The sequence below is a fragment of the Gobius niger genome (assembly GCF_951799975.1).
Source record: "Gobius niger genome assembly, chromosome: 8".
NCBI lineage: Eukaryota > Metazoa > Chordata > Actinopteri > Gobiiformes > Gobiidae > Gobius > Gobius niger.
Genome location: NC_136859.1, coordinates 25,805,482 through 25,819,633, shown reverse-complemented (window position 1 = coordinate 25,819,633; position 14,152 = coordinate 25,805,482). Strand labels below are relative to the sequence as shown.

The window sequence follows — 14,152 nt, the reverse complement described above, 5'->3', positions numbered from 1 at the left end:
TCAATACAATTGATGTTTTTGTTTAATCGTTTTTCTTGGAATTGGTTTATGTCCCGGGACTCGTGTTTGAAGGAATTTGAACAAAGCTCAATCTGGTGCTGATGAGTCGCTCAAAACTCAAGACGCGCGCAGCAGGTCTGAAACTGGAACAACGTAGGTTCAGTCAAAATCAGAGCAAGTCGGAAATTAAAATGTTGAAATATATAACAACATGTACTTTACAATCAAATTAAATATCATAAGAAACTTAAGTTACTGAAATGGGAACAAAAAATGAAAAGAAAAGTCGAAGGGCAACAAAGTTGGGGATCAGTGGGGAGGGCGGGGGTATCTGCGTATGGGGTCGTGTGTCATGTGTAAAACAGAGACAGCAGCCATCAGCTCGAACTAAAGCCACAGCGGGATTAGTCCGCGCTCCCCCCGTGCCTCCATCGCGGCGCAGTCTCCTGACAGAGTGTGTGACAGCGGGGTTAGCCGCGGAGCTCAGGTAGCTCGTTTACTTTAATTAACGTTTCATCATCCCCTGAGCAGCGCAGGACCGGGGCGCACCATCAGTAGTCTTTCATGCTGCTGCGTCTCTTATCCCCGCGCCCGGTCCATTCATCATCAGCCCCTCCCTGCCGGCTTCCTGCGCACCTTGGGGCTCACCTCTCATCTTTTTCTTCTGCACTTCGCCATCACGGCCCGCGCGCTCTGTCTCGTGTCCACTCGAGCATAAGGGCTACAGGAGGATCATAATTCAAACACTTTCTTCCTTCAGCCCTTCCTTCCCTCTTTCCTCCGCTGCCACTTTGGAAAACTTGGCTTGACGTCGCACATCTTTGCTGTCACACTCACACCGACGCCATCTGTGACTTCGTTGCGCAGCCTGGTTTCCGATGCCAGGGACGAAAAGCTTTGGATATTGATAAAGTCTGTCGATTATGATGAAAAATAAAAAGCTTCCCTCGGTGGTGATCATCTCTGCAAGATTGATAACTAATAATCAATGCCACGCCTAAAGCAGTGCATTTATTATACAGCTAGAAGCACGTTTTCATAAAGCTTTATGTTTATGTGCATTGCTCTGTATGGATCAATAATAAAAGGTAAATGCGCGTGAAGAAGCTCAGCGGGAAACACATATTGCGTGATAGGATTGTATTTATTAGGCCAAACGAGCAGGGCACATGTCCATGAACACCTTCTGGTTGAAGGAAATATTATGGGCTTTGCCAAAGGAGTTTTGAATGATATGAAGTAGTAAAAGGACAATTATTTGATATGGCAAAGAATAGAATATAAAAGCCATGACAGTCAAGACATACACACACACAAAAAACAAATCGCCAGACTCCAATAGTTTATTTGCCAAAGTCACTTTTTAAATTGAGATTATTGTTTCTACTCTCTAGACTGTGCTGCATCATTAGTGTACTTCCTCAGCAAGTCACAAGGCTTGTTACAACCAAAGAAACACTTTCTGTCAAAGCCATCTGCATGAGGTTTCTGAGGCTTTTTTACTGCCTCAATTCCCGAAAGTGTTAAAATATGACATCGGCAGTTATGTTGTGGAGGCTAATGAAATACAAATACCACAGCACTGAATTTCCCTGCGCAAACTAGATGAACATGCTACTGCTTTAGTATCTGCTGCACAGCCGGCCACTGATTCCAAACTTTTAAAGATGAAAAGTTGGTGGATACTTTAATCGCATAAACTCATTGTCTATGTTGGTAACTTGCTCTTAATGAAAAAAGGAATAGTGGAAATAATCAGATAACCGTGGCAGTAAGAACTTGGAAACAGCCGCAGCCCAATGGCAGTGAATCCCCTCTGAGAGCGCCGCAGCTCGATACGCGCTGGAAATGACAGGTGTTATATGAAGCACAAATAGATGAGTGAATGCAGTTAGAGTGGAGGTCTGGAACTCACACGGTGCGCGCTGGTTGTTGGAACAGTTTAAAACACTTACGGAGCTAAGCGGATTTGGAGCCTGGTGGGGTTAAGAACTTGATGAAATCCACCACGTGCGCACTGGGACCACTGGGGTGAGCGCTCACATACAAATTGCCACTGATGAAGAGAAGAGGGGGAAACTTCTTCGTCACAAACCTTAAAGCTCTGTCTCCCACTGCGGAGCGGGCTGGGGGAAACTCTATCACCCAGAGTGCACTGCAAGTAGCACTGTTTATCTTTTTTACTCGCAGGATGTGTATGGGTTCACCAAAAACGTCTGGTCAAAATCTAAAGAAGGGGTGTCCAGTGTCCAACCAACACCTCAGAGGTGAGCCTTCGAGGCCTTCCCGACAGCTCAAGAAATCCTAGTTTTAGATTCATTTTCTTTTTGTTCTGAACTCGCTGAACACAAACACTTGGGTAAATCCGTGTAAGAAGCATAAGAAGACCTGTGTGATGAAATATCAGCCTGACAGCAATGTGTTCACAGTGTTCCTTTGAGTATCCTCAAAGCATAGGTTGTTTTCTGGTGCGTGTATTACTGTAACTAACTCATAAAAAGGACCCCTGAAGAGATCGTCACACATCACACATACCAGACTACAACTCGCCCTTTTTCCATAGTTTGGTTGGGGGTGCGACTTATACACAGGTGCGACTTATATATAAAAATATTATATTTCACGTTTGTTATATTCACACTGACAGCCGCTAGAGGGGGCCGGGAGAGGCTTGTAAACGGTCCAAAGCCGGTGCGACATATACTCCGGAGTGACTTTTATATTTTGTATTCTTCATTATGCATTTGTTTTGAGTGGTGCGACTTATACTCCGAAGCGACTTATAGTCCGGAAAATACGGTACACACTGTGATTCTCAAAGAAATATATTGGAGGCTGATATTTATCATTTGGTTTTAATGTCAATGAATTACACCAAAAGTATTCTGCAGCAACTAAAGCTGAACCATGTTTGTTAGAAGCTATAATAATTACCAAGTTCAAAGTTTGACAGTTCCTCCCTTTTGGATTCTTGTTTTTGTTAGAGTGTAATGAAAGTCTATCAATCAAGTGTTTTTGGAAAGTGAACAGAGGAGACGGGCTCCAGTAGATGATGTAAAAGTCATCTAATAAGTAGAAAGGTATTGGTGAAACTTAAACGATGTGGAATGTACTGTTTGCACTATTGTTTTATGGAAACATCATCATATTTTTGCTCATCAAGTCTATAACTTAAACTACTCAGTCCTTTTACAACAAAACAAGTGACATACATTTAAATGAACCATTAAGTTGAGTAACACAATTTATACCATCAATTCAACATAGAAATCAATCCCCAGTGATCCCCCAACAGCCATTTTCCATTATTATTTTGTCTAATCTGAAACAGTTCAGAGGACACTATGTGGTTGCGACGTCCAAGAACACTGACCTTACAGACAAACGCATTTGCACTGAAACTAAAGCTCCTATACAACCGTGTAATGCTGACACACTTTCAACCAAAAAAAATCACCCCCCCCCAAAAAAATTCAATCTCTCTATCCTCGCACTTCTTTGAGACCCCTGACAAGCCCAGCTCTCTCTCTCTCTCTCGCCTGTGTGCGCGTGTCAAATCGAATCTCCACCTCAGTGCCTAGTACACCTGCTGTGCCGCCGTATAATGTGCTGCATACAGTGAGCGCGAGATGACGGATACTGAATTAGACCAATAATGACAAGTGACACTTCTGTTACCGCTCCCCCGAAACCACTGTGGAGGGAGCGGTAAATAAAGAACAGAGATGGAGAGAGAGAGAGAAAACAGCGGGAATATGGCAGAGGCGGAGGAAGTGGCAGAGACGTATTGGAAATTTTCAGCTTGTTTGGTGAAAAATAATGACTTTGGTGTCACTGCAGAGGGTGGATGTGCTGTTTCATTTTCGGGGAAAACTAATCCATCACTTTTGGCGCCACAAAACTATGTCCACATGCAAACGTCTGTGCTACATTTATGGCAGCCGGGCCGACTTTTATTTACCTTTCGTTACCTGCACAGTTTTGGAAAAACATTATATAGAAAGTGTTGTGATTATAGAAAACTAATACAAAAATCCTATGCATGCCAGATCATGTCTGTAGGTCTAAACTGTTTAAATAAGACCACACGTGAAGACAGGATATAGGTTGCGTTCACGTTTTGCTCTTTGATGATGGAGGGAGGGAGGGAGGCCAGTACAAATCTATGAGATCGATACAGTTTTTGTAAGAAATCTTCAAAAAGATAAAGCTGTACCTGATCATTATTTGATTGGATTCACAAACCCACCATTTCATTCTTATGGCTTTTAATTGGAAAACACCAGGCATATGTTTTTCTACATATGTACACTGTCATCATTCTGCGCTGACAGAGAAGATGTTGAACTTTGTGACCTTCTTTGTTACAGGTGGATTGTCTTCGTAATAACCAAGGTATTAGCCATAAACCAAGACAAAAAAAAAATCTGAATTTTGACGCTTAACATAGTTACCATGGAATTTTCAGCAGGGCCTAGAATGATGTGATGTGAATCAAAATACAGAAGTTGCACCCTTCCCATTTGGGTTTGACTAGCAGTAACCTTTTCCTATTCAACTTCCCTTTAGATCTCTGAAACGTTTTGCACCAAGTATCCTCTCCAAGACTAAATTGTTTTTGACCTTCCAAGTATCCTCAGGCAAAGATCATGATCAAACAGGTCTACTGTACAAATGGTTGAAATGGACATACATTGCACTCAATTATGTCTAAACTGGGTGTAAAGCATGAATAATTGTAAAATGAACAAAGTCTACAATTGCAAATGAACCTAAGTACGACATAAAGAAGCCCAAGTAATCCACTCCACCACTAACTCTGCAATTCAACAGAAAACATCATCAAAGTTATGCTGGCAGTGAGTGAAAGTGTCTAACTTGTAAACTAACTTTTGCTGAATAAATCCACATCATGTAGTTGCATTTTGTTCAACACCTGCATCTGATGAATGTTGTTTTTGAACTGGCGAAACAAATTCGTCTACTCCTCAAATGTGTTTCCCCCCCATATTTTTCTCCAACTCCTGGCCTCACGCTGAGCATCTCCTCTTTAAAAAGTTGATCTCCAAAACATAGCCAAGAGTTAAGCGCGTATTTGCTTTAGCACTTCTCGCGTTGCGGATGAATATAGATAGATAAATTGCAGTGCATGTCTAATTTGCGAGCGTCCAGCGGTAGTAGACTGGGGCGATGTATCTACGGGATGCTTGCCCCCCGTGGCCCCCCGCGCTCCGCTCCTCGGGCCTGTGCTGGGGATGCCGGAGCCTGCCAAATGAGGAAGAGGAGGTGCAGCGCTCGCAGGGACCGCATGAATAAATCACACTACCACCCGGTGCTTGTGTTCTGGGGCGCAACTACCAACAACCAGCCTCATACATGCACATGCGAATAGGGCGCTCCATACTGTAGGTGTGGTACATGCAAAACACCAGTGGCCGCCAGCCGCTTTGTTGCTTATGGAAAGACTTTGTGATCGGAACATCAATAGGAATATTTGCCTTGGCGCTCCATCAGTGTCAGATTATGGCGAGGATCACTGGGGAGGGGAGCCTGCCAAGTGAACTGTCCGCGAGCCACTCTGCCAAACAAGAGCTCCCAGGAACATCTCCCACCTCTCATTATGTGGAAGGAAGAGTCCAGAGTACATATTCAGGACTTTTACAAGTACATGAGGCGCATCCAGCGATATCAGCGCGGAAATCAAAGCATTCTTTAATATGCTATATGCAAATCCAAGAAAGTTAAGGCAGAAAACAAAGGCAGAAGGGGCATAATCTGTCGCAAAATCTGTGGCAGCATGGTAGTGCAGGAACCTCATAGTAAAAAGGCCCTGGGTTTGATTTTGTAATGACAGCTATAGCAGGGGTCATCACCATTTTTAGAGCTGAGGGCAACTTTAAGAGCATTAAGTTGTTTGGGGATTAACAATTAAAAAATATGCATCCAAAAGACTTGGTATTAAGCACATCATGTCACAGATACTTAAACAGAGAACAGAAAACAACAAAACTGAAGAAATGAAATTGACATTTTGGATCATGCTTTTGGCTGTTGCCAACATGTTCCGAAAGACCACCTCGACACAGACAATGCTATTTTGAAGTGGGTAATCAAAGAATGGATTTGAATGAGGACCTAACCTATCTGATCTCATATTTGCCTGCCTTTAGTCAACATCTCCATGGAGACGAGCTGGAGACGTCCCGCTCCCAGTAAAGTTAGTCAGTTCTAAAGAGTGGTGAGCCAGAGCCGCTCACAGCAAACACTCATGTTGGTTGGGACTTTTTTCAACAATAAAAGGGCCTAGGATGAAATTGTACACCGTGTGGTTTTAAAGAGACTAGACGGAAGTTGTCATTTTATTTTACAAACTACTGCCACCTCAGGTACGTGTAACTGCAGTCTCTATGTTAAGTCCCAGGGCTCAGTAAGGCCTTTAGGATGAACACCTGGATGTATGAGTGCATAAGGTTGACACCAGGAACAAATGACAAAGATGAATGCAAATCTTTGAAGAGAACAATTTGAACAATTTGACACATGGGCAACCTGGGCCTAAACACAGTATAAGATTACTGGATTACCTTATATTTCAGCCGTGTAAATAACGTATTGAATGAACACAAGTGGGTGAAGTGGTGAAAATGACTCAGATATGAACTTACTGTGGAGTCAATATTTACTTGAGGACAGGTTTGAAGAATTCTGTGCAAGATAACACGTGTGATTGCTCAAATATAAGAAGTCATCTGGCTATTGAATCAGCAGCGACTTACTGTTATCTTCAAAAGAGGTTAAAAGTGCTGCGGACACTGCAAAGTGGTACAGTGAAGGCACAATCGCAGTGAAAGAGGGCAGTGGTGAGCGCAGAGGAAGGAAGACAGAAAGAAATATTGACAGAGCCTAGATATACACATAAGTCACCTCACGAGCCGCCTGCTGCTGTGTTTTATGGAGGCGCTCGTGGCCGGCGGAACAGCCTGACAGGCCAGTTCCTTCAGCGGGAAATATGGCCCCTCTCCTCGCTCCCGCGCTGCTATCACTCCTGCGCTGCTCTGTCTATCCCACCTGATATCATCCTGTCACCCCCGCACTGCGCCGGCTCTCTTTTCCATCATGCCCCTATTTCTCCCTGGCCTTTTATTGGCGCCATGCATTGTAGCCTTCATGTTTCACTCCTCTCGTCCTATCCATCTTCATGTCGCACTCCTAATCCTTCTCATTTGCTGTGCGGGGGCCCCCCTCCCTGCTGCCCCGGCCCGGTGCCTGCTTCTTCCATGGGGCTGTCCCATTTCCACCTACTCCATGCCGCTTCCCCTCATTCTTCCTGATTCATTTCCTGGGCTCGAGCCGTTCCATTCGTCCCTCTGCCTTCCATTTGTGCTACAAACATCCCCATCTGTCTCCAGCCTCATTGCCGTTAACCTCTGCGATATTTCCTCTGCGCCTCCTCGACTTCCACAAAGCCTTTTCCGCACTGTCCCAAATGAGCCTGCAACGATCATCCTATTACCCCAATTAGAAACGATGTATGGTCATCCCAGGAAGAGCGAGTAACAGTATTTTTTAGTTACGAGGTTCAAGGTGGTCATTAGCTTAGCTTCTTGTGTCATCTTTTTCCTGTTCTGATCATTTACCAATATTTACATACAACTTACATAAAATACAGCAATTGGAAGACTACAATGCTACATTCAATGTCCGTATGCTGCTGTCTTGAAAAGCAAACTTCCTCATTGTTCTGACTGAAATGGTAAAAATTGCTATGAATATTTGAGGGATGTGCTCTCTTATGCACTCAGTGGAGGGTGGTTGGAATTATTTCATATTAAAAAGGACTAAACTGGATAGTTTTTCACGATCAGGAAAGGTCATCTTAAAGCAGTGCTAAGTAACTCATGCCCCTAAAGGCCATAAGTGCCACTGCAGGTGTCGTAGTTGCATTTTTTTACTCATTAATTGTCTTGGAGGGTAAATACCACGCTGACAGAGAAGACAAAGGGAGAGAGGGATATTGTACATCCAATTATACAATGGAGATAATTATTTTCACTCAAACTTGGCTGTAAATACTGTTTAAGTGGTGTTAGCCCGCAATTAGCTTTGCCCGTTAGCATGCTAGCTTCTTTTTTGTGATTACATTAGTGTGCATTGGTGACCCGACCCAGAGGCAGCGAAGTTGCAATTGTGGTTTTCTGGCCAGAGACACCAGGAGGAGATGAAAGACCCCCCAATCATCCTATTAACACTTGTATTACGCCCAGAGGGACTACGGAAAGGATTTATTAAGGTAAACAAGTTACTTAGTGCTGTTTTAATGTGTAATGGCAGTAAAAGGTTTGAATTTGAGTGACTTTTAACAAAATACACAAAGATTAGTTGATAACTGTAAATAATCAACAGCACCCTCGAGGTAGGGGGCACTTGGTGTATAACGGGATATAAAGCGACACAAAGCAGGTTGGGAGCCAGTGCTTCATGCTTGTACTGTATGTATGTAACATTGAAGAAGTAGAAATTTGGTGCAGTACTAATTCACTTGTCTGCACTAAGATACTGGTCACAGCTGTCCTGGAGCAGGCTGACTATTGTAACAGGGAAGTTCTGCCAATACAATCCATCTGACCATGGCCCAGCACACAAACACTCAAACACATTTCCACATTTTCAAACTGGGCAGTGCGTTGCCCAAGGACTGCACTGCAAACCTCCAGGGAGTGAAGGTTTCAGTTGAGGGTTCGAAGCTCACTGGAACTGCACAGAAAAAGTGCATAGTTGTTTAACAAAACTCACTTACACTTTTCCGCCTAAAAGCAGCTCTTTCATGTCACTCTTTTGCACACAGCATACGTATATACCCCCCCCCCCCTCATTTCTCCTCCCTCCAGGTCCATCCCGCTCCCATTTCTCCCCATGCGCCTCTGCCCTCCCCTCCTCTCATCCGCAGCCTGAGCACAGAGCCCCATGTGTCGGAATCAATTAGGGCTGAGAGCCGTCGCGGCCGCTCTTTCACGGAGGTAAATATTAAACTGCACCAAGCGCCGTGGAGGAACAGACGCAGCGAGGAAGAGCGAGAGGCGGGGGCAGCGGGGGGAGAGAAGAGCCCCTCCGTCCCTAATCCACCGCATCGATCAGGCGGGGATGAGGGTAATATATTATTTTGACAAGATACGATCCTCCGACGCGCACCGCTATCCCCGGCGATCGATTTCTTTTTTCTCTCCTTTTTTTTTTTTCCTCGCCTTTTCTCCCCCTCAGCGAGTGGGACGGGGTTCGTGCGAGAGTGTGTGCGCCTGTGCGTGTGTGTATTTGTATGTTGTTGCGCCTGCATGTGCAGCCGAGTGGAGATGGGTGACAATAGGAACAGCATTAGGAAATGTGGGGAAGAGATGAGGATGGTGCTGCTAGTAGGCCCCGCGCTTTTACAAACAAGCTCCTGTCTAAACAGCTAAATCACGCGCTCACGCAGAGACGGATCGCGGGGAACGCTGCTTGCCATTTGTTCCTGAGGCGAGACGGCGCCGGAGTTAGTCAAATAGTGAAAGCTGACCTATTGTAAAGTTAAGTGTCCGCCCCCCTCCGCTCCCCTGACTCCACTTCATATGGCTTTGTAAACTGTGTCTAAATGCTAAACTCCCCCAGATCAATTTTTTTATTCACCTGCTCCCTCCGTCTCCATCAGCGGCTGCACGCGCTCCCAGTGCCCCCCTGCCCTGTCCTCTTAAATGTCCTCAAGGCGGCCTGTCCCACAAGGGTGTCCTGTCTTTGAGAAGAGGTGGATCAGCATCACCTATGATGAAACTGGCCTATACTAAAGCGCTGTCAAAAGTCTCATATTGATGTGTAATTGAACCGTCCTGCGGGAGTTGGCATTTTCACCCAGTGTAGGTTTGCTCTGGTTTCCTTTCACACTCTAAACACAACATAACAAAATGACATTCTGAAATATGGGGTACTTTCCTGGTTAGAAAGAAAAGAAATGAAAAGTTGCAGAGTCTGGGCAGTTTTTGCACCTCAGCCTCAAGACTCGACTTGACAAAAGATCTGCTTCATGCAAACAAACTTCATCTTCATCTATATTCAGCACTTGAGATTAATACTAGCGACAAAACAAAACCATCTACACAGATCCGTCTTCAGTGCTTGTCTCTAATGCAGTGTCTATTCGTTTCACGCGTCTTGCCGAAACCTAAGTCTAAGCACCTTCTGTTTCACCGCAGCTTCTCCTGTGTCCTGTTTCCCTTTGCCGCGACGCACTTGTTCCCTCTTTTCTTTCTTGTCAGCTTTTGCGTTTATTGTGCCATTTTCTGCCACTTTGGTAGGAGAAAGAGTGGCCGTAATGCAATCTCTCCCCACTGCCTGTCCCCCTGCTGAGAAGGAGAGTAGCTCTGTGCGCACGCCGGGCCACTGCAGAAGAAGAGCGGGGGGGTGGGGGGGAGTGGAGAAGGGGTCAAGGTGAGCTCTAATACACTATTGATCCGCCCCAATTGAAAACCTGATGGAAATTTTACCCCCCCTCCACATCGCACCCCCCCCTCCCCACCCCCGGTGCACCCCTCTCTGTTCTGGCCCCCCTCTTTCTTCCTATCTTCCTCTCCTCTCTTCCCGAATGTCTTTTTTCCTTTCCTCTGTGTATCCTCCCTGGTGTCTAGAGTCTTCCCCTATTTTGCCAGCGTCTATCCTGGCTCGCTCCGATCTGTTTTCTCTCCCGGCTGAACGTCTCTTTCAGGCGCTTTCTCCAAGCACTGGTCAACGCTCTGCCGCTGCCGGTGCACGCATGAGTCCACTCCGGACTCTGCGTGGCCTGACTAAGTCCAGCTACTTTGTCGCTTTGTCAGAGTGAACGTGCAAGCTCAGGCTGACTTTGTAAACATGCGTGAACTGCAAATGTAAAGTGGACTGAATAGGATTGGATCATACATATCAACTAGGTTTGCATTACATGTTTTGTGATTTAAAGACTCAAAATTTGAACATTTTTTGGCCACCTCAATCACAAACAATCACAAACGGTTGCTAAGTGGATTAATAGTAGTTGGCTTACAACAATAATTATGAATGTTGTAGTTGATCGTTTAAATAACGAAGTCCCTAAATACATCAGTTTTGTAAGGCCTTATTTAAAAGTGACAGCAAATTATGTATGTTTTCAGCAGATTGTGTTGCTCAAAACATTTAATTCCCAAATAAAGTATGGGGAGAAAAAAATCTCCCAAACAGAATGCAAACGCAGGTCTTTAAAACCATGCTTCATTTCCTCTCCACTCTTTAGTCTTCCCTCTAAATCCTTCTTGTATCCAGGCTCCCCTCCCCGCTGTTCCCCGCTCCCCCTCATCCCCCTGCCGGAGTGTGCATCAGATGGTCCATTTCTCTCTAACCCAGTGCATATTGATCCGGATGGCAGTAGCACGCAGGGCGAGGGCTGCGACGACTACTGCTACAGTGTATTAAACGCCACAAACGCTTTGGACGCGGCGGCTGAGACACGCCTCCCGCGGCAGGACCCTGTCGATAGCTGCTCCCTCCTGTCAACAGCAGCCAAATGGCCTCTCAATCTGGGAGCGCTGATGGCCTGCAGATTGGTGCTCACAACGGCAATGCAAAAATAGGAGACGTTCTGGAGGAGAACGAGGGTAAAAGATGGAATGAAACCCGGTGCGATCCGTCAGGCCCGGTGCTCATTCCCGAGGAGTGATAAAGGACAATGGTCAATGTCCCATATGATTCTACACAGGCGCTCAATGTGGCCATTCTGGCTCAATCCCGAAGGCATTCAGCGTAGCATGAAACGGTATGATGGCGGATCTTATAGGCTACAGTCACTTGATACAGGAACTTCACTGTGAACCTGATAGTGTTCAGGAAAGGGACAAATGTTTGCAATGTTCTGAATGTAACGCAGCCATGGGCCCAATATCTGCATAGTGTAGTCTCTCTTTAAACTAACATATTCATCTCACTGTTGGGAATGAAGCTGGAAATGTGTTGAATTTCTTTGGTTGTGGTGGTGTAGTCAAATGTGTGTTTGCGCATGCAGGTCTGCCTAATATGAAGTTCATGCAAATCAAACAGAAATGACTAAAAGGAAAAGGTTTTGATAAATATAATCCAAACTTAGCCCTAATGTTTGTGGACAATCACACCTACTCTTTTGACAGTTTGAATGTCCTGACTTTGGCTCAAGAGTGATCATTATCTAAACACAGCCTACTGAACTGTCAAGCCAAATAAATGAAGTACCAGGAAGAGCTTCTGATGCAATTTGCCTTTTCATTTGAAATAGGCCTAGACAAGACTGGACTATGTAAGTATGTGTGTATACATCTTTAATATCTGCAGTTTACATACTTAAACTTGGTATTTGAAATGAAAGGCAACAACAAGAGACAATCATATAAAAAAAAAAGTAAAGTAAAAACACATCGACAGACATTCTCAACATCTGTGGTATACCTACTACAAAAGCACCACAAAGCTGAATATTGGGAGATGAAACGTCCAATGACTATTACCATACAATGGCTTGAAATGATCAACCATGCGACAACAAGTCGTCTGCAATCAGCGTGGATGCTCGTCAATGAGAACATTCCCATTCACACCATGCATGCCGCGCAACAAAAGCCATCATCTCAACTTTCAATTTGCTCTTTTCTTCGCCTTAACCAGCTTTATAATAACACACTCTAATCCCACTGTTATTCGCCACAACAATTATGTAGTCTGTGTTCTGTTCCATCATCAAACAAAGCATCCACAAAGGCTCCCATTACTTTCACACTTAACTTCGCCGGCGCTCGCCTCCTGTGCCGAGTCGGTTGCCGCCTGAGTGGGAGATAAGTGCGTTTGGGTGCGTTTGATTTATGCACTGTTGTGTTCATGTCACACGTCGGAGCTATCGTTAGCACCATCTCCCTATAGACACAGCGAGGCTACAGCACCCCGGTGTCGCCCCCGGGACCTCCGATACACATCTGCAACAACACCAGGGTTTGTTTGAGGTGGAGGAGGTGCCTTTCATTTTCATTCAACGCCATGGTCCACCACTTTGTTACGCGGCTCTGCGTCTCGTAAGCTTTTTCTCCTCTCTATGCCCTTCTGTGTCGCCAGCAGGTGAGTGGGAGAGGCCAGAGCTTTTGACCTTACTCTCAACTTCAGAGCTACCCTCCGTGGCACTGCAACGCACGGGAATACTCGGACGTGCAAACTGTGTGCAGATAGAATGGCTGCTTTCAAAATCACTGGTAATGCAATTTGAAATAAAAATAGATATAGAAATGGATCCATTAAATCCAATTGTGAAGTCGGAAGTTGCAATTTTTTGTGTTTTAAATGTAAGATTCAGTTCACGGTGCATAATATGGAACTTATCAAGGCCCACAAGACATTGAGAGAAGACTAAACAATAATCACATGTATTTCAAGCTTAACAGACTTTAAACATAAGAAAATGGCAATGGCTAGCTATTGAAAACATTTATGCCAGCGATCGTTGGAAGAGGGTCTAAGAGAGTCTGAAATCCTTTCCCTTCAGAACACTTTCCAGCATTGACTCCATAAAGATCATTTGTTTGTCTAAATGTGTGTGGGATTTATCCAGCGCATCAGTTCTCCAATTGCCCACGTGTTTTTCATGTCTGTTCAGACCAAGAGACATGTAGTCGCCTGGTAAATTACTGCTCTAAACCGCATTTTAAGGTTTTTAGGCAACAGTGCAGTCTCGTAGAAAAGACTTGGACAGACGACTGAGAACAAAACAAATGATGCCTAAAGACGCAGCAGTTTTTGGAGAGTAGAATGACGCAATAGATGCTTTGAAAAAAAAAAAAAAGGAGTGCACATTACTGCACCCTGCAAATGACTTGCTTGGTCTGAATAGAAGGATTTTTATTAAGCATCACTGTGTTTCAGGTGATATCTCAATACTGTTCAAGCCTGTACATATAAAGAATGTACAACTTGTTAATGTTCTGATGTTTGGTGTTGCATAGTGTGAGCATGGACCTAATCCCTGCTATGAAATATCAGCTTCGTAATTTGTGGATGCTTCATTTGAGTATCTATTATCTAAATACAATGTCTGCCTCTAGCCTCCCATCAGCTCATTGCATTAGTAAATCTGAAAACAACTGTTAGAAACCAGAAAAGAAGA

At 44.6% G+C, this 14,152-nt stretch overlaps 1 protein-coding gene across 2 annotated transcripts in view; it reads right to left on the bottom strand.

The window, feature by feature from the left end:
• The window catches only part of erfl1 (Ets2 repressor factor like 1), a 54,025-nt gene that overhangs the window by 24,080 nt on the left and 15,793 nt on the right, over positions 1 to 14,152 (bottom strand). The gene's annotated exons all lie outside the window — the stretch shown is intronic.